A 19,882-nucleotide genomic window follows, 5' to 3' on the forward strand; every position below is an offset into this window, starting at 1 on the left:
GCAGTGGGGGGGGGGGGGAGGCTGAAGCTGGAGAAATTTCTACACATGTGATCTTAAGTACATATTAGATGATTATATTCAGACTAAATGAAATCACCTTTACTAGTTTCAAATTATTTTTAGTGATGAAGTTGGATCACTGCTCAGAATTTTCAAACAAGTGTTCTGATACTTTTCTTGACTTTTAAAAAATAAATCCAGGTGACTAATTTTTTAGTAAGGTCAAAGGAAAAAGCCCTCAAGGAGCTGTGTCTACATGATACCAATTACAAAATGCTCCATAGAAGGTAATTTTCATGATGTGGTTGAAAAAATTTACTTTGATTCAGATGACCTCTATTTGAATCTAGGCTCTGCCACTTAGCTTTGTGACTTTGGGCAAACCATCTTGTCTTTCTGGGTCTTAATTTATCTGAAAGCAATAGCAATAGTCTATAAGTAACATCAAAATAAAATAGAAATGAGATTATTAAACTCTACATAGGATCCCTGCTAGTACATATTGCCTTAGAAAAGCACATATTAACATTAGTCATGTTCTATTGTATTTTTATTTATTTTATTAAGTGTCTCCCAATTACATTTTCATTTTAGTTCAAGACTTACTCTGAATTGCTGCAGGCTGTGTAGTTTACTTTTCTGAACAATTATGCCTCAAAGATCCATTCTATTTTCAAAGTTGAAATGTTTATTTGGCTTAAAATGAAATACACTTTTCTAAAAAGAGAAAAACTGGGGTAAATTATTTAAAGCAATCCTGGAAATTAGATTTTCCTTGAAGTGAAAGTGCCTTCTGAAGTAGTTTTCCTTACTATAACGTTCTTTGTGCCATCTCTCAGAAGGAACTATGTTCTTTTAGCCATTTTCCCCCATTTCTTTTCTCTCTATTTGGTTATTTATTCAGTTGAGAGCTCCTAGGACACATAAAACAAATATCAATACTGTTTTTCTTGATAGTCTTTTTTATCTTACTGTTGTCCTATCTTACCTGGTCCTAAAATGCAAGTAAAGGGCTATTAAATATGAGGAGACTTGAATTCATTTGAATTATGTATAGCTTCCCTTGACTTTTTAAAAGCAAGAATTCTTTTCGTGCTTTGAGATATTTTAGCTCATCAATTAATTTTTAAGCTCATTAGGCTTTCTTCAAAAAATCAAATATTAAATATTAATAAGTTCCTGACCCACCCATCTATACTATTCACTTTAAGATATAATTAAAATTCCTAAAGCATACATCTGAAAGATGTTTTTTTAAAGTTAATATTTTACTTTGCATTACTAATCCATGTGATTTGAATCACATACTAGAAACTAATATATATATATATATATATATATATATATATATATATATGGGTCTGGTTTTCTTTTTTAGAAAACAATAAAAAACTAATATGTGTAAGTAAAATGGCCAGATAATTTGAAGAAACCATATTTCTGTCATCTGATTTATTATTATTTCCCTTTATTCAGTAGGTAGGTCATCACATGGAGAAAACAAATTCACAAAGATATAACAATGAACTGCCTTTATTTAAGCACACTTGACTTGGAGTATATAAATAATTCCTAAGATCACTGTTGATTTCCCAAAGGGAATATTAAATGCTAAGTAACTTCACAGAGTAGAAGCAGCCCCCTTCTCTAATTTCATTTTTTGAAGTTATCATTGTAATAATCTTGTAACTTACTTTAATAATTCATATATTGAAAGCAAATAAAATGACAGTTAGTATGATCTGTGAACTTTTCCCTACATAGCCCAATCTTCACTATTTAATAAAGGATAGTCGATTTGATGCACTGTCATGTCTGCCATATATTAGAAAAATGCATTGTTTGAAATCTCTTCCTTTAAAATCTTACAGTGCTTTACATTTTTGCATTGTTTTAAAATCAATATATTACTTAATTAAATAATTTTAAAAATTAATAACAATACCTAAAATTGCAGAGCTGGTTTATTTTCCAAATGCACTATCTTGAACTATGATCTTAATTCCATTCCACTGGACTGTTATGAGTTTATATGCTGATCTCTACTTCAGCTATGTCTCTTGCCTTCCTCATATTCATGGCCATGAGAATTATTTCACTAAATTATCACTTTGATTATTCAATATCCCTTTTCAAAAAACTTCAAGGACTCTCTGATACTTGCAGAATTAAGTCCATACTTCTTGATTTGACATTCAATGTCATCCATAACCTTGCCCCATAAACCTTTCTAGAATTAATTTTCCATGATTATTGTATTCAAAATTAGTCTATTCCACCTTTTCCAAAGTATTCTCCAGTTTCCTAACTCTCCTCCACTAGTAATTAAGTATTTTTTAGCCTGGAATTATACTCCCTTCATATCAAAAGTCACCTATCCTAGATTCCACTCAATATGACCTCCTTAATTATTATGCCTAGTCACAAATAATCTTACTTCATCTCCTAAAAGCATACCTCATTTTATTGTGTCTCCCTTTTTTGTGATTTGCAGATATTTCTTTTTTCACAAATTGAACTTTTGTGGCCCATCATGTCTCTCTGAATCATAAATACCACATAATTCTCACAATATTTCAAATGCTTTAATAATTATTATTATATCTGCTTTGGTGATCTGTAATCAATGTTCTTTGAAGTTACTTGTAAGTTCTGGGATGCCAGGTACTGCATCCATAAAAGACAGAAGTCTTAATGGATAAATATGTGTGTGTTCTGACTTAACTCCACTGACTCACCAGTCCCCTGTTTCTCTCCCTGTTCTCTGAGACATAACAATATTGAAATTGGTTCAATTAATAACCACACAATGACCTCTAAGTGTTCAAATAAAGGAAAGAATCAATCAATACCACAATCATTGTTATCTTATTTTAAGAAATTGCCACAGTCACCTTTAGCAACCTCTACCCTCATCAGCCAGCACTATCAATATGGAGGAAAGACCCTCCACCAACAAAAGATCACAATTCAGCATTTTTAGCAATAGTTTTTATTTTTTTAATTAAAGTATATATATATATATATATATATGCATGTATGTATCTTTTTAGACATGTTATTATACAGTAAATAGACTACAGGATAACATAAACATAACTTTTAAATGCACTGAGAAACCAAAAATGCATATGACTTTCTTTATTTCTATTTTTGTTTTATTGCAATGGTCTGGGACCTAACTTACCATATCTATGAGATATGTCTATATCTATTTTATGTTTATCAATATATTTATATAACAACAAGGTAGGCACAACCAGGGATGGAGCCAGGGACCCAAGGGAGATGACATACAATTTGTTCTTACCATTATTTTTTGTACTCTTGTTCTCTGGACTTTTTTTAGCGATCCCACCAATATAGAGGAATGATCTCCTCTTTTAAGCCTCCCAAGGACTTTCAAGATAAAGAGGAGAGCTGACAGTCACTTTATGGCTTGCCTGCTGTGGCTACTTAGCTCACATGTGCTAAGAGTATCTGTTCCTTAGGCTTGTGTTCTTTCTCCCCACATTGTCATCTCTCTTAAAGCTTAGCTCCTTGACTTCCCCACTAGAAGTGTTGCTTAGGTAGCATTAATTTGGATTGCATAGTTTGAAATCTAATACTTATTTCAATCTGTCTCCTGAGATTTTCACCTTCCTCAGTTACCACTATCACTGTCAACATTCAAGTAAACTCTTATTTTAAGAAATTGCCAGTCATTCCAAACTTCAGTAACCACTACCCTGATCACTCATCACCCATCAACATGGAACAAGACCCTCCATCAGCAAAAAGATCAAGACTGAAGAAGGCTCAGGTGATGATTAGCTCTTAATTGGATCAAATTCAAATGACCACATTGATACACATTTAATCAGAAAATTTTTAAATTAGTAACTTGAGATTTTGCAGTTTTAGAAGGTCTTCTTCCTCATATCCATTGCTGTTAAAGTTACTTTGCTTTGCACAGTCTGCAACCAAAAGGGGGGGGGGGGATGTGAAGTAATAAGACCACAATCTATCAGGGTTTCTTTCCCTCCTTCCCTCTATGAATTAGGCTAGATTTTTTCCCTAGAAGGTGACAAAATAGCACTTAATTGGTATGTGAGTGGGTTAGGCTAGGATGAAAATGGGGTGGGGAAGAGGCAGAATCAAGCTGTGCCTGGTGCAACTTTCTGGTGACCTCTGTCTTTGTTGCTATGGCTTCCTGATCACCTAGGAGCATTTAAGGTCCTACACAGGGGGTCAGTACCCTTCAGGCTTGGATGTGGGAAGTCCATTCAAATCAGTACATTTTTAATGATCCCTCCAATATAGAGGAATGATCACTTTTAAGCCTCCCAAGGACTTTCAAGATAACCTTGAGTAACCTTGTCCTGTTGAATTTCCATTTCCATATGGAGGGGAGGGTCAGGACTCCATTTACTGTGTTAAGTGCTACTTTATCTTTGTTGTACCTCCTTAATATATTAGGATTAAACAAGTCTCCTTAACTATTCAATCAACTATGAGTGCCTCATTTTGTCCCAACATTGAGCCTAAATTAATGGGGGTGAGAAGAGTGCTCCCTTTAGGCTCTTATTTAACAAAGAGAATGGTAGGATTTTCTTTCCTCCAGTTTTCCTTTAGGGAAGCAGTAAACCTAGAATTGGCTGGATCAATATTAGGGTCTTTGCAACCCCTGGAAACCACTGAGAGGAAAATAAATGAAAGATAGTTTACTTGCATGGTAAGTGTTTAGTTCTGGGATTCTGTCCCAGTCTCTTCTGTGTCTTTGACATTGAGGAGCGCAATAACTGGTGATTCTTAGTTCAATCTCCAATGTTTACATTCAACCATGTAGGCTCCAGCCTAGATTCTACTGTCTCCAGCCTCTACCATTTTCCCATCCACAATCAGGTTGCATTCTCTGTTCCTCATGTTAGCTTCTCTATTGTTTCCTTGCTTGATTTTTTTCTACCTTCCAATCCTCTTTAAAGTCATGCCATGTGTCCCAAATAATCATCTCAGGGTATCATTAATGGTAAAAACAAATACAGCAACAATGTATGTAATAGATATAGCTAGCCTAGCTTGTGCCTCAAGAATTATATGTCTAAATTACATACAGGCAGGTTACATTCCTATAATAACAGGACAAACATATTCATAGAATTCAAGTAAATATAAGCTTAACAGTAGACAATATATTCTAGACGTAGCCAGGTGATACTGAAGAATAGAAAGTTGTACTTGAAGTCAGTAAGACTTGAGTTCAAATCCTATCTCAAATACAGAACGTATTTGCCATGAAGTAATATGTAAGTAAGCTATCTCAGTCTGTGTAAAATCCTTATTTATTCTATGCTTCAGTTTCCTCTTCTGTAAAATGGAGAAGATAATAGCATATGACTTTATTGCAAGGATAAAATGAGAATATTTGCACAGTAATATGCAAACTTTAAGTGCTATAAAAAGGTAACTATAATAGCTATTATTAATAGTTATTAAAATCACTGATAATTTATATAATAATCATTATTATTATAGCTACTATTTATATAACACTTAAAAGTTGCAAACACTGAATAAATAGTATTAGACACCTTGTATTATTATATATCATATTATATTATTTCATTAGATAGCATTTAAAGTGATTAAGCATTAGTACATAGTCAAGTAAAAGAAGTATATCATTCCATTGACATAACTGAAAATAATAAAGCAATAATCTAAATGTTGTTGTTGTTATTCAGATGTGTCCAACCATTTGTGACTCCATGCACCATAGCACACTCCTGTTATCCATTGGCTTTCTTGACAAAATACTGGACTGGTTTGCCATTTCTTTCTCCATTGGATTAAGGTAAAGGGAAGCTAAGTGACTTGCCCAGAGTCATATATCTGGTATTACCTATTGACTTTTGCCTGATCTTGCATTCAAATTCATATCCTCCTGACTCCAGACCCAGTGCTCGATTCACTGCACCACCTAGCTACCTGTGTTCAACTTAGAACATGCTGCAATGAATTTATAGCAATAAACCAAGGTATACAAAACATGAGAAAACATTGTCATCTGGTTACATATATACCTACTTCTTTATTATACCCATATCATGATAGATAATTCTGGACACAGGTTGGATAGATTGAATTTTCTTGTGACCTGAAAGGCATGAACTAGTATTAACCAATAACAGCCATCATTAGAACTGTATTAAACCTGCATTTGTGGAAAGCATGGGCTAGTTACTCATGTTTCAAGGCTCTTGACTATTTCTATACCCAAGGAATTGCAATGACTGAAAGTAGAAAAGGTGTTTATTTTGATTTACTTCATTCCCCTTATTAATGCTGGACTCAGGAAAGTCTATTTGATCATGGTAAATGGGTCTTCTTCTTCTCTGCAAATGTCACTTTCTAAACCAATATCCAGTTAGTTTTATAATATTTATACAATTGAGGAACAACTCTTTTTATTTAGTGTCTGCTTAGGCAAATATAAATCATTTATCCCCAATTGCTTATTGCAGACTCTCCTACAGGCAAGATGTGGTTAGGATAATTGTTTCTTACAAGAATCACACTAGTCTCCAAGGAGTGGCAGCATAGTCATATGCATATACTCCCAGGACTGGGCTCTAATTTGCTAATATTTCCACAGAAAATTTTCCATCAATTATAAAACTTGTGTGTCTTTTGAGGGGGTGTTATTTTATTTTGTTTTGTTTTAAACTTGTGTGTCTCTTGAACAGGAAGGTTCTTTATTAGAGTTCTATCTCCTTGTTGAAGAGCTTGATGATGTGAAAGTGGGCATGATACTAGTGCTTGTCTCCATCAGGGTTCTTCTGAGTGGAAGTTGTAGCTAATGAATAGACATCTTTTGGCTTTTCTCAGATGAAAGATAAATTGATTGTAAATATTTATCCTTGCTTCATCCTGGGACTCCAAAGCAAAAGTCAATAGGTAAGCATGGCTCCTATCCAAATACCATCAAATAAGGTTTGAAGCCTAAGTCATCATTTCCATTGAATTGTATGTGTGTACCTAATAACAAATAAAATAACATTCTGTCCTTTAGAAAAAATGACCTCAATTTTTTTACTGAATTTTTTTTACTTAGTTCTAACATTACACTAAACTTTCTATGTTTTTTTCATTCTTGCTATAATGTGTGTGGGTACTGCCTTTAAAATTTTTATTGATAACTGAAATGCCAAACCAGAAGCCAGTTAATGTGGCATAGCATTGCTGATTTTAGGGGAAAAAACACAACAAGCATTTAAAATGATCTGGAGGCTCATAAAGTACTAGTGAACGGATGGGGGATGCAGCTGGTGGGAGGCCATTTTGAATGTTACTATACTCCTTAGTGTCTCAGCACCAGCAACTGGGCTCAGTAGCACTTCAAAGCTCCCTGGGCTCTTGTTAGATTTGGATTTGCATTATAAAAAGTCAAACTAAAGCTTTGAGAAGTTAATGACATCATAAATGAAGCTGACACCTAAATGCCTTTATAAACTCAATGAAAAGGTAGAAGGGCTACTGTATAATACTCAGGAAACAGAAGATCATATATTGATGGAGTTAGTTGGATAAACAATAACAGTCTTTGCATATTGAAACATTCCTTTCAAAACATTTTGATGAATATTCTCTTTTGAAAGAGTTAATTCATTTATTTTTTTCCTCATTCATGATAAATGATATTCTGGTCATTTTATAAGCATTAATGACAAAACTTAAAAAAAACACACACCAGGTTCTTTTTGTTGCTGTTATTGAAGAATTTAACTATAACTATTAATGCCATATTGACAGAAATTAGACTGCAAATCTACAAAAGTGCAAGTTGACACAAAGTTTTTAGTCTTCTAATGTTAGTTAGAAAAGTATCTTCTATACACTTGTACCTTCTTCCATCTCCCAAGCTCTTGATTTTGTGTGAGTGGATGTGTGGTGTGTGTGTGTGTGTGTGTGTGTGTGTGTGTGTGTGTGTGTGTGTTTGTATGTATCTATTCTTATAGAGGTTTGGATAGCAAAGGTGATGAATGGGATATGTGAGTTGAGCAATAAGGAGAGGGTGCTTCGGGGTAAGGTTCATTATGTCTGTTACTTGATAATAAAATTTAAAAAAATTATGAGAAACAGCTATAATTCAGATTAGTTGCATCCACAATGTTCCTACTGCTCTCCCCCTACAAAATACATACTACTCACAAAAGTAAGAGATATAGCATCAATCACTTACCCCAAAGCATTATTTTTCTAGAATTATCAGGGAATCATTGTTTCATACAAATGATATTTTTCCAGTTAACTTTTAAGTTTCTAAGTTTCTTATGTCTGAATCATTTTTGATAGAAGTTTAAGGTCTAAGGTACATTTTAACATGATTTAGGTTCTTTGTTTTGTTTTTTAACCCTCATAGTGTGGCAATTATGAAAGAAATTAGTATATGGAGTTATAACACAGTGATGACCTCAGAAGCTACTAAAGCATATAAATATATTTACCCCTTCACAATATGTCTCAATAGTTAGTTTTTTATCATTTTGTATTTCCTTTAAAAAAAGTTCTGCCTCCACCATTTGTCTTTTTATTATCTTATTACTCCTGTTAGTGTATCTGCCTTCACAATCTATCCCTGTCTACCAATTTCAACAGTTTTTGTTTGTTTTGCTTTTAATCTGCTTATAGCAGAGTGAATAGCTAGCCAACAGACTGGGTTTTGTTTTTATTTTCCCTATCTGGTTCAATAGCATTAAGCATTATTTGCATCCTTAACCACTAACATGGGTTAGCTAGAGAGTAGAGAATAATGGTTAACTACTGCAGACAGTTTATTGTGATGCTAGTTATCCGGGACAGACATTTGGTTGCATGAGTACTGCAAAGGCTGCCATTTCAGGAAAGATTGGTGACATTTCTCAGAGGTTAAACTTATTGATGTCTAGATAATTTAAATGGGGAACAATTTTTATTGCTAACATTCTAGAATAGGTTTTCTATACAAGCTCCAGGAATCCAGCTGCAGCACTGCATTTTCATCTGAAATGTATATAAAGTCCTAAATTTTATTGTTTTTTAATTGCAGGAAAGGGCAAACTGTCAAATAGAATTTTTGTTAAGTATCAACAAACTCTCTTGGTAGTTATATAAACATTTAGGGGAGGACTTAATGAAAAATGTGTTAGTCCAGGTGTTGAGCCCTAAAACCATAGTACATATTGTACTTATTGAAATTGCTTATATCCTTCGACAACCACATACATTCAGAGGCATCTCTGGTAACTTCTCAGCTCCAGCAAACTTCCAGGAAATTTGAGGATGCAGAATTTTTCATTTCAACCTTCTTTGGGTCCATTAAAACATTTTTCGCCATGTTCAGTTAGGAGACATTATCATCTTTTCAAACTGTCTCTTCCTGATTTTTGGAGACATAGCACAATAAACATTCTTACCATAAAAACAATTTCAACATGGAACCCTTGACAACTTCATTTTAAACCTAGACAGCTAGGATGTAAATTGAGCTGCCCAAAGAGAGTTGGCAAAATAGTTTACTTGCTGTAATTAAAATAAGGGAAATTTCTAAACCACAGTCGTCTTAATTCAAATGTGAGTGTGGGTTTTTTTATTTTTTTATTTCCTCATTCTTGGCAAGCTGGTGCTGCTTTGGGAAACTCAGAATCAGATTGTTTTTATCCCAGGATACAGATGCTATTTATGTTCAATGCCAAACAAGGCAAACATCATACAAATTCATTTCATATACACATTTAATTCATAAATCTAAATTTAATGATTGGAAGTCCTCTAGTTTTATTGGGTTAATAAAAATGATACCAAATGCATTTCTGCATTTGTCTGATCTTATCAACTAACCCAATTGAAACCCTACCTAAAGTCACCATATTAATACTGCTGACATAGGCATATCCTACTCTATATCAGTTTATTTAATTTTCTGCTTATGAGAATATTTGACTTTGTCTTATTATTTGATTTGGTTCTAGTTAATGATGCCATTGGAGAAATAAACAGCAAATACTGATACATAAAAAGAAAAATACAAATGTTTTGATTAAGGATAATTTTGAGATGAACAGTTGAAAAGTGCAATCAACTTTTATTTGACTACAAAATTAAAATTAGTATATCATCTAAGTACCAATCATGAGATTAGGACATTGAGAATTCCCACGTGTTTTATTTTTATAGCTATGTTTAATTTATTGTTAAAGGAGAAAAGTTTAAATTTGAATCTCCCTTGCAAAATTTTGCAAAGGGTTTTCCCTTGACTCATAGGGAGAAAGATACAGACTCCTTTCTTTGGACTCTGAATTTTTCCAAGTTTGGCCATAGTTAATCTTGTGCCAACTCAAAATCTTCCCCAAAGATATGATTTTAAGCATCGTTTTCCTGCATAGAGACTTCTTTTTTAATGGTTTCACCATTTTGGCATGTTTCCATAGGTTATTTTCTTGCATGGAGACACCTTTTTTTTTAATGGTTTCACCATTTTGTCATGTTTCCATAGATCATAGCTACCATCTTCAAGAGGTAGATTGAAGTCAGGACCTAAATTGACTCCAGCTAGTGTGTGATAACACTTTAGCACTAATGGGATTCACACTTTGTTGGAAAATAGCCTTGTTGCTGTAACCTTTGCTTGCATCAACAGAGACAGCTTTGGAATAAATGTTTACTTTTCCTTCTGCCTGTGAGGTAGGATGAATCCTTTCTCACTGTGTAATATTCTGCCTATATTTCATTCTATGTAGTAAAAGGAAGTAAAGATTTTTAGTATTTGATTAATACATAGGATTTAGTTATTATTCAATTTTCAGTTTCTTCTTTTGTTCAAGTACAAAGCACTATTATATGGGGGGCTTATATGATTAGAGCTTTTGTGTTTATTTGCTTCAGTAATGTCTGACCCTTCCTGACCCCATTTGGGGTTTTCTTGGCAAAGATATTAGAATGGTTTGCCATTTCCCTCTCAATGATTAGAGCTTAAGCAATTTAAAGCTTATCTAAGCAAATTCCCTCTTTTTTATAGATGAGGAAACTGAGATCCAGAAAAGTTAATTTATTTGCCCAAAGTCATATAGGCAGTAAGTAGGCAAGATGCAATTTTTCTGTCTTTACTGTACCATGTTCTGTTTCTCATTCTTATTCAAAGTTTTCACATGTACATTGTGTAATTCCTTCATAAAAGTCAGTTGTATTTTTACATTTCATCTACATTTAGGAATAAAAAGTGCACTGCCATCACCATCATCATCACTTGGGCTTAAGAATTTAGTTATCTTCGACTCTCCTTTAATTTAAATATTCAGGTTAAGAAAAACTCATTGATTCTTTCTTTGATATTTCTTTCCTAGTTGTCCATTCCTCTTCTCATTTCCATTTTTTTCAATCTAGACTCTTCACCTCATGACTGAGATACCACAATACCTCTGAGTTGACCTCCCAGTATCTCTCTCCACTTCATTTCATCTTGCATAATGTTACAAGTAAGGATTTTTCCATTGTTTTTCTCCCTCCTAAAGGACCTATTTGCCTATAACTTCAAGTAAAAGCTCTTCTTTGTAGGTTTTTAAGAATTTTCATAATTTGATCTCATATTATCTAATTTTAACAGTTTCTATAACTGCAATCAGGTAAAGAATCAATCAATCAGCAAGTATTTATGAATTACCTATTACATGTCAGAAATTGAGATAGGTGCTGAGATGACAAAGACAAAAACAGAAAGAGTCCTGGACCTCAAGGAGTTTATATTCTATCCATGCAAATAACATGAACACATAAAAGAAAATGAAAGATATATATATATATATATATATATATATATATATATATATATATATGAATTAAATATCAAATGTTTTCTTGGGTGTACTCATGGAGGAGATAGTGGTATTTGAATGGGACTTAGAAAGGAACTATGAATTACACAAGGCAGGTCAGGAAAGGAGGAAAGATCTGTGCAAACAATACAATGTTATTTATGTATAGGCCATTTGCCTGAAACAGAATGTATGAAAGAGAAGAACATGTCACAGAATTATCTATAGGGATAGTCTGGTGTCAGATCTTGGAGATCTTAATCATCTAACAAGAGAGTTTTTAGTTTATCTTTAAGATGATAGAAAGGCACTGGAGATTTTTGTACAAGTGCATACCATGGATATACCTGTGCTTTAAGGTTATCACTTTGATAGTATGATATAGAACAGTTTATTGAAGAAATGAAGGAAAAACTTTATTTGTGTATAAGTGATCATTTTAGTACAAATATACATAAGTATACATCTATATTATATACATAAATCCTAACATGCATAAAAATATGTGTATATATGTATGAATCTTAATTGTTTCTTATCTCCTCACCAAATTTCAGATTCCTAGATGAAGGACCAAATATTTTCTCTGGTTATCTTCTATATGAACTCTCTAAGAACAACATATAGAAGGTGGGCAAATAACTGAATGAGTGAATTCATGTTGCAAACATTATTAGATGATATGTCCCTTCCCAATTCAATTTTTTGATGTAGTAGTAGGTAAAATATGTGAAGGGATGATTGAAATGGCATACACACAGAAGGAATAAAATCCTTTGCTTCATTGTAGCACAGGTAAAATGGTTCTTCAATGAATAGTTGCCAGGTTTAATAATAAATAAAAGAAGGGTTTGTTTGGGGTTTTGGGGCTTGTACCATGGTAATAATTATTAATATGCAAGCTTCCTGAGGTCATGGGTTGTTTCACTTTTGTTTTTGTATCACCACTCCCCAGCTTGGCTCTGGGCACATTGTCAATGAATCATAAATGTTTTTTGATTGATATGCCCATCACAATGTATAAACATAAAGGAAGTCTGTTCTAAAAGTTCAATTGAAAAGGTAGTTTGGAATTCAGAATATATTTTTGCCCTGGAAACAACATTATATATGTTATCTAGATTCCTGAGCTAGTGAAAAAAAATTGACTCAGCAGAATTTTCCGTAGATTCATAGCTTTAGCACTAAAAGAGACTTCAGAGGTCATCCAAAACAACTTGCTCATTTTACAGGTGAGGAAAATGAGACTCAGGTTTAAGTGACTTGCTTAAGGTGGTATAAATTGAGAGTGGCAGAGTCTGAATTTGTCCTCAAACCCTCAGCTTCCAAATCCAGTAACTTTTCCAATCATTCACTCACTTGACTTTTATTAAGGAATTACACAATGTACCTGTGAAAGCTTTGGATAAGAATGAGACTCCACTCTTAAAGCCAGAAAGGCAAAATAGACAGCTGTTGCTCACTTGGGAAAGGAAGAGAAATATGGCTTAAAGAAATGTATTTTCCTCTCTTTGAAACTCAAGGAACCACCAGTATACACATGATGGCACCTGATTGGCCACTAGCTGACCTGTTATCATGTTAATCTCAAGTCAAACACTGCTTGTATTTTTGTTGTTGTCCAAGGGTTGTAAAACCTGTTTTCTTTATTTTTGAGTTATTTATTTATTTATTTTGAATTTTACAATTTTTCCCCAATCTCGCTTCCCTCCTCCAACACTCCACAGAAGGCAGTCTGTTAGTCTTTACATTGTTTCCATGGTATACATTGAACTAAGTTGAATGTGATGCGAGAGAAATCACATCCTTAAGGAAGAAAATAAAGTGTAAGAGATAGCAAAATTATATGAGATAATGGGTTTTTTTTGATTAAAGGTAAAAGTCCTTGGTCTTTGTTCAAACTCCACAATTCATTCTCTAGATACAGATGGTCATCTCATTTGCAGATACCCCAAAATTGTACCTGATTGTTGCACATATGAAATGAGCAAGTCCATTAAGGTTTTAATCAACCCCATGTTGCTGTGAGGTTGTACAATGTACTTCTTCTTCTGCTCATCTTGCTCAGCATCAGTTCATGTAAATCCTTTCAGGTTTCTCTGAATTCCCATCCCTCCTGGTTTCTAATAGGAAAATAGTGTGCCATAACATGCATATACCACAATATGTTCAGCCATTCCCCAATTGATGGACATTTACTCAATTCCCAATTCTTTGTCACCACAAACAGAGGTACTATGAATATTTTTGAACAAGTGATGCTTTTACCCTTTTCCATCATCTCTTCAGGGTATAGACCCAGTAGTGATATAGCTGGATCAAAGGGTATGCACATTTTTGTTGCCATTTCGGCGTAATTCCAAATTGCTCTGCAGAAAGGTTGGATGAGTTCACAGCTCCACCAACAATGTATTAGTGTTCCAGATTTCCCATCCCTTCCAACACTGATCATTGTCCTTTCTGATCATATTGGCAAGTCTGAGAGGTGTGAGGTGGTACCTCAGAGGTGCTTTAAGGTATATTTCTCTAATAATTAATTATTTAGAGCAAATTTTCATATGATTATGGATTGCTTTGATTTTATTATCTGTAAATCACCTTTGAATATCCTATTACTATTTGTCAATTGAGGACTGGCTTGTTTTTTCTAAAAATTTGACTCAGTTCTCTGTATATTTTAGAAAGGAGTCTTTTGTCAGAAATACTAGTTGTAAAAATTGTTTCCAAATTTACATTTCTTTTGATCTTGGCTACAATGGTTTTGTCTGTGCAAAAGCTTTTTAATTTAATGTAATCAAAATTATCTAGTTTGTTTTTAATGATGTTCTCCATCTCTTCCTTGGTTATAAACTGCTTCCCTTTCCATAGATCTGACAGGTAAACTATTCCTTGATCTCTTAGTTTGTTTATAATATTTTTTATGTCTAAATGCTGTATACATTTTGACCTTATCATGGTATAGGGTGTGAGGTGCTGGGCTAATCCAAGTTTCTGCCATATTAACTTCCAATTTTCCCAATAGTTTTATCAAAGAGAGAGTTTTTATCCCAATAGCTGGACTCTTTGGGTTTATCAAATAGCAGATTACTATAATCATTTCCTGCTATTGCACCTAGCCTATTCCACTGATCCACCACTCTGTTTCTTAGACAAAACCAGATAGTTCTGATGAGTGATGCTTTATAAAAAAAGTTTTGATCTAGTAGGGTTAAGCTACCTTCTTTTGTCTTTTTTTCATTAAATCCCTGGAAATACTCAACTTTTTATTTCTCCATATGAACTTACTTAGAGTTTTTCTAACTCATTAAAGTCATTTTTTGGAATTTTTATTAGTAGGCCACTAAATAAGTAGTTTAATTTTGGTAGAATTGCCATTTTTATTATATTAGATTGGCCTATCCATGAGCAGTTGATATTTGCCCAGTTATTTATATCTGATTTTTGTGTGAGAAGTCTTTGTAATTGTTTTCAAAAAGTTTCTTAATCTGTCTTGGCAGGTAGACTCCCAAGTATTTTATATTGTCTGAAGTTACTTTGAGTGGGATTTCTCTTTCTAGCTCTTTCTGCTGTATCTTGCTAGTCATATATAGAAATATTGAGGATTTATGATGGTTTATTTTATATACTGCAACTTTGCTAAAGTTGCTAATTATTTCTAGTAGTTTTATAGATGATTTTTTGGGATTCTCTAGGTATACCATCATGTCATCTGCAAAGAGTGAGAGTTTTGCCTTTTCCTTTCCAATACTAATTCCTTCAATTTCTTTTTCTTCTCTTATTCCTGAAGCTAAAATTTCTAATATGGTGGTGATTAATAGGCATCCTTCTTTCACCCCTGATCTTATTGGGAATGCCTCTAGCCTATTCCCATCACATATAATTCTTGTTGATGGTTTCAGATAGATACTGCTTATTATTCTAAGGAACAATCCATTTATTCCTACACTTGCTAGTGTTTTTAGTAGAAATGGGTGCTGCATTTTGTCAAAAGCGTTTTTTGGCAACTATTGATATAATCATATGATTTCTGATAAGTTTGCTATTAATAAAATTAATTATACTAACAGTTTTTCTGAATATTGAACCAACCCTGCATTCCTGGGATAAATCCTACTTGGTCATAATGTATTATCCTAGTGATAACATTTGCTAAGATTTTATTTAAGATTTTTACATCTGTATTCATCAGGGAGATAGGTCTATAATTTTCTTTTTCTGTTTTAGCTCTTCCTGGTTTAGGTATCAATACTGTTTTGGTGTCATAGAAAGAGGCAAAATTCCATCTTCAACTATTTTTCCAAAGAGTTTATATAAAATCGGAATCAATTGTTCCTTAAATGTTTGATAGTATTCACTTGTGAATCCATCTGACCCTGGAGATTTTTTTCTTAGGGAGTTCAATAATAGCTTGTTGAATTTCTTTTTCTGAGATAGGGTTATTTAGGTATTTAATTTCCTCTTCATATAGCCTGGGCAACTTATATTTTTGTAAATATTTGTCAATTTCACTTAGATTATCAAATTTATTGGCATTGAGTTGGACAAAATAATTCTGAATTATTACTTTAAGTACCTTTAATTTCATTGGTGGTAAGTTCACCTTCATTTATGATACTAGCAATTTAGTTTTCTTCTTTATTTTTAAATCAAATTAACCAGAGGTTTATCAATTTTTTGATTCATTAGTTCAATAGTTTTCTTGCTTTGGATTTTATTACTTTCTCCTTTATTTTTTAGAATTTCTAATTTGTTATTTAATTGGGGATTTTTAATTTGTTCTTTCTCTAATCTTTTTAGTTGCATGTTTGGTTCATTAATTTCCTCTTTCTCTATTTTATTCATGTAAGCATTTAAAGATATACTATATACCCTGGCAGCTGCCTTGGCTATGTCCCATAAGTTTTGGTATGTTTTTTCATTATTCTAGGATGAAATAATTAATTCTTTCTATAATTTGTTGTTTGATCCACTCATTCTTTAAAATGAGGTTATTTAGTTTCCAATTAGTTTTGGGTCTGTATCTCCCTGGCCCAATATTGCATGTGATTTTTTTTTTGCTTTATGATCTGAGAAAGATATATTCACTATTTCTGCCTTTCTGCAATTGATTATGAGGTTTTTATGCCCTAGTACATGGTCAATTTTTGTATAAGTTCCATGTACTGCAGAAAAAAGTATATTCCTTTCTATCCCCATTCAATTTCCTCCATATGTCTATGCTTTCTTACATTCTATTTACATCCTTAACTTCCTTCTTGTTCATTTTCTGTTCAGATTTATCTAAATCTGAAAGCACGAAGTTGAGGTCTCCCACCAGTAGAGTTTTGCTGTCTATGTCTTCCTGTAACTCCTTCAACTTCTCTTTTAAGAATTTGGATGCTATGCTATTTGGTGCATACATATTTAGTATTGAAATTACTTTATTGTCTATGGTATCTCTTAGGAGGTTATAGTTTTCCTTTTAACAATATCTATTTTTTCAGATGCTTTGTCTGAGAAAAAAGAAAAGACTCTGCTTTTTTCATTTCAGCTGAGGCAATATATATTTTGCTCCAACCTTTTACCTTTACACTATATGTATCTCTGCTTCAAATTAGTTTCTTGTAAGCAGCATATTGTAGGGTTCTGGTTTTTAATCCACTCTGCTATTCACTTACATTTTAAGGGGAGTTTATCCCATTCACATTCAAAGTTATAATGACTAACTCTTTATTGCCCTCCATGTTATCTACCCTCTATATTTCCCCCCTTTTTTCACTTTATCCATATTCCCAAGTATTTTGTCTCTGAATACCATCAGCTTCACTTAGTTTGCCCTCCTATATCCCTCCACCCCCTCCCCTACTCATTCTGTTGGTTCTCCTTTTCCTCCCCCCCCCCTCTCCTTTTCCCCTTTTGATACTTGAAAGGTAAGATAAGTTTCTTAACTTAACTGAGTGTATGTATTTTTACTTTAAGCCAAATTTGATGAGAGTAAGGGTCAGGCAGTTCTCAGCTCCTCCCTTGTTCGCCTCTATTGCAATAGGTCCTTTGTACCTCTTAATGTAATGAGATTTACTTTATTCAATCACCTCCATCCTCCCGTCTTTTACTGTCCCCCCTTTTAAAGAAATACTGTTTTTAAATCATTCTATCTGAGTCACAGAAAAGTCATGAATTTCCATCACTTCTAGCTAAGTATATTCTCTGTAGTAGAATTACAATTATTGAGAGTTATTAGAGTCTTTCTCTCAGGTAGGGATATAGCCAGTTTCATCTTATTGGATAGCATTTTCATGAATAAGTCTTGAGTGTCCATCACTTCTAGGTAAATATATCCTCTCTAATAGAGTTACAGTTTTCTAGAGTTATTAAAGTCTTTCTCCCAAGTAGGGATAATAGCCAGTTTGGTTTTATTGGATAGCAGGGTTTTTTTTTCCTTTTTTTACACTCTATCTTTTTTTTTTACCTTTTCATATCTCTTGTGTCCCATGTTTGAAGTCCAAATTTTTGTATAGCCACTTTTCAACAGGAAAAGTTGGAAGTCTCATATTTCATTAAATGTCTATCACTTGCCCTGGAAGAGAAGGCTCACTTTTTGCCAGATAATGAATTCTTGCCTGCATTCCAGGCTCCCTTGGTTTTCAGAATATAGAATTCCAGGCCTTTCAGTCCCTTAATGTTGATGCAGCCAGGTCCTATATAATCCTTACTGTGCCTCCTTGGTATCTAAATGTTTTCTTTCTGACTGCTTGCAGAATTTTCTCTTTTATTTGATGGTTCTGGAATTTGGCCACAATATTCCTTGTTGTTTTCATTTTGGAATCCTTTTCCACGGGGGATCTATGTATTCTTTTTTTTTAGGTTTTTTTTTTTTGCAAGGCAAATGGGGTTAAGTGGCTTGCCCAAGGCCACACAGCTAGATAATTATTAAGTGTCTGAGACCAGATTTGAACCCAGGTACTCCTGACTCCAAGGCCAGTGCTTTATCCACTATGCCACCTAGCCACCCCGATGTATTCTTTCAATAACTATTTGCCCTCTGGCTCAATGATGTCAGGACAGTTTTCCATCACAAAAACCTGTAATATTAAGTCCAGACTTTTTTTCTCTTCAATATTTTCAGAGAGAACAATAATTCTTAAGTTGTCTCTCCTCCTTCTATTCTCTAGGTCAACAGTTTGGCCAATGAAGCATTTTACATTTTTTTCTATTTTTTTATTTTTTGGTTTTGTTTAACATATTCTTGTTGTCTCATAAAGTCTTTAGTTTCTACAGACAGCATTCTTTTTTTTTTAGAGAAGATTTCTTCATTTCCCTTTTGCAACTCCTTTTCCAATTGGTCAGTTCTATTTTTCAAAGAATTTTCCATTTGACCAATTGAGGCTGTGAAAGAATTATTTTTTAGGTTTTTTACAAGGCAAATGGGGTTAAGTGGTTTGCCCAGGGCCACACAGTCAGGTACTCCTAACTCCAGAGCCCGTGCTCTATACACTGTGCCACCTAGCCACCCTGAGAGAATTATTCTCTTTTTGCATTCATCCAGTTGTATTTTCCAAGGATTTGTTTTCTTGTTTCAAGATGTTTATCTTCTCTTGGGTTTCTTTTCCCAAAAATCATTCCCAAATGATTTTTAAACTCCTTCCTGATTTCTCCAAGGAAATATTTCTGTGCTAGAGACCAAATCATATTCTCCTCAGAGGTTTTAGATCTCTCTGAGTTGGGGTCTTTACCTTCTAGGGATTTTTCTATGGACCTGCCCTTTCTGCTGGCCTTTCTTCATTTTCCTAAGATCTTGTGTTGGGTGTGGGTCTGGTTCACAGAGGTTTGGTGTTGGAATCCCTAGAGGCTTTACTCACTGAGTTTAATAACTCCACATGGGCCAACCATTAGGAGAGTGTGTGTAACCTTGAATTGAGGCCCTCTCCCTTGGCCTGAAGGGGGTGGGTGGGCTGATGTATACTTTTATCCTTGAACAATGTGGGCTATGTCCTGGGGCAAGGTAATTACTCTCCCTATTCAAAGCTGAGGGATCTCTGCTGCTCCCCTGAGCTTGTGTGTGTGTGTGGAGGGGT

At 33.8% G+C, this 19,882-nt stretch overlaps 1 protein-coding gene across 2 annotated transcripts in view; it reads left to right on the forward strand.

Annotated features, from left to right (window-relative positions):
• The window catches only part of MID1 (midline 1), a 447,000-nt gene that overhangs the window by 139,607 nt on the left and 287,511 nt on the right, over positions 1 to 19,882 (forward strand). The window contains exon 2 of one of the 2 annotated variants that reach the window (XM_074192469.1): positions 11,401 to 11,492. The exons of the other annotated variant lie outside the window; for it this stretch is intronic. The gene's annotated coding sequence lies outside the window, so the exon portion shown is untranslated. The remainder of the gene's footprint in view (positions 1 to 11,400; positions 11,493 to 19,882) is intronic. 2 annotated transcript variants of the gene reach the window in all.

This window comes from Macrotis lagotis, chromosome 6 (assembly GCF_037893015.1).
Source record: "Macrotis lagotis isolate mMagLag1 chromosome 6, bilby.v1.9.chrom.fasta, whole genome shotgun sequence".
In the NCBI taxonomy this organism is placed as follows: domain Eukaryota; kingdom Metazoa; phylum Chordata; class Mammalia; order Peramelemorphia; family Peramelidae; genus Macrotis; species Macrotis lagotis.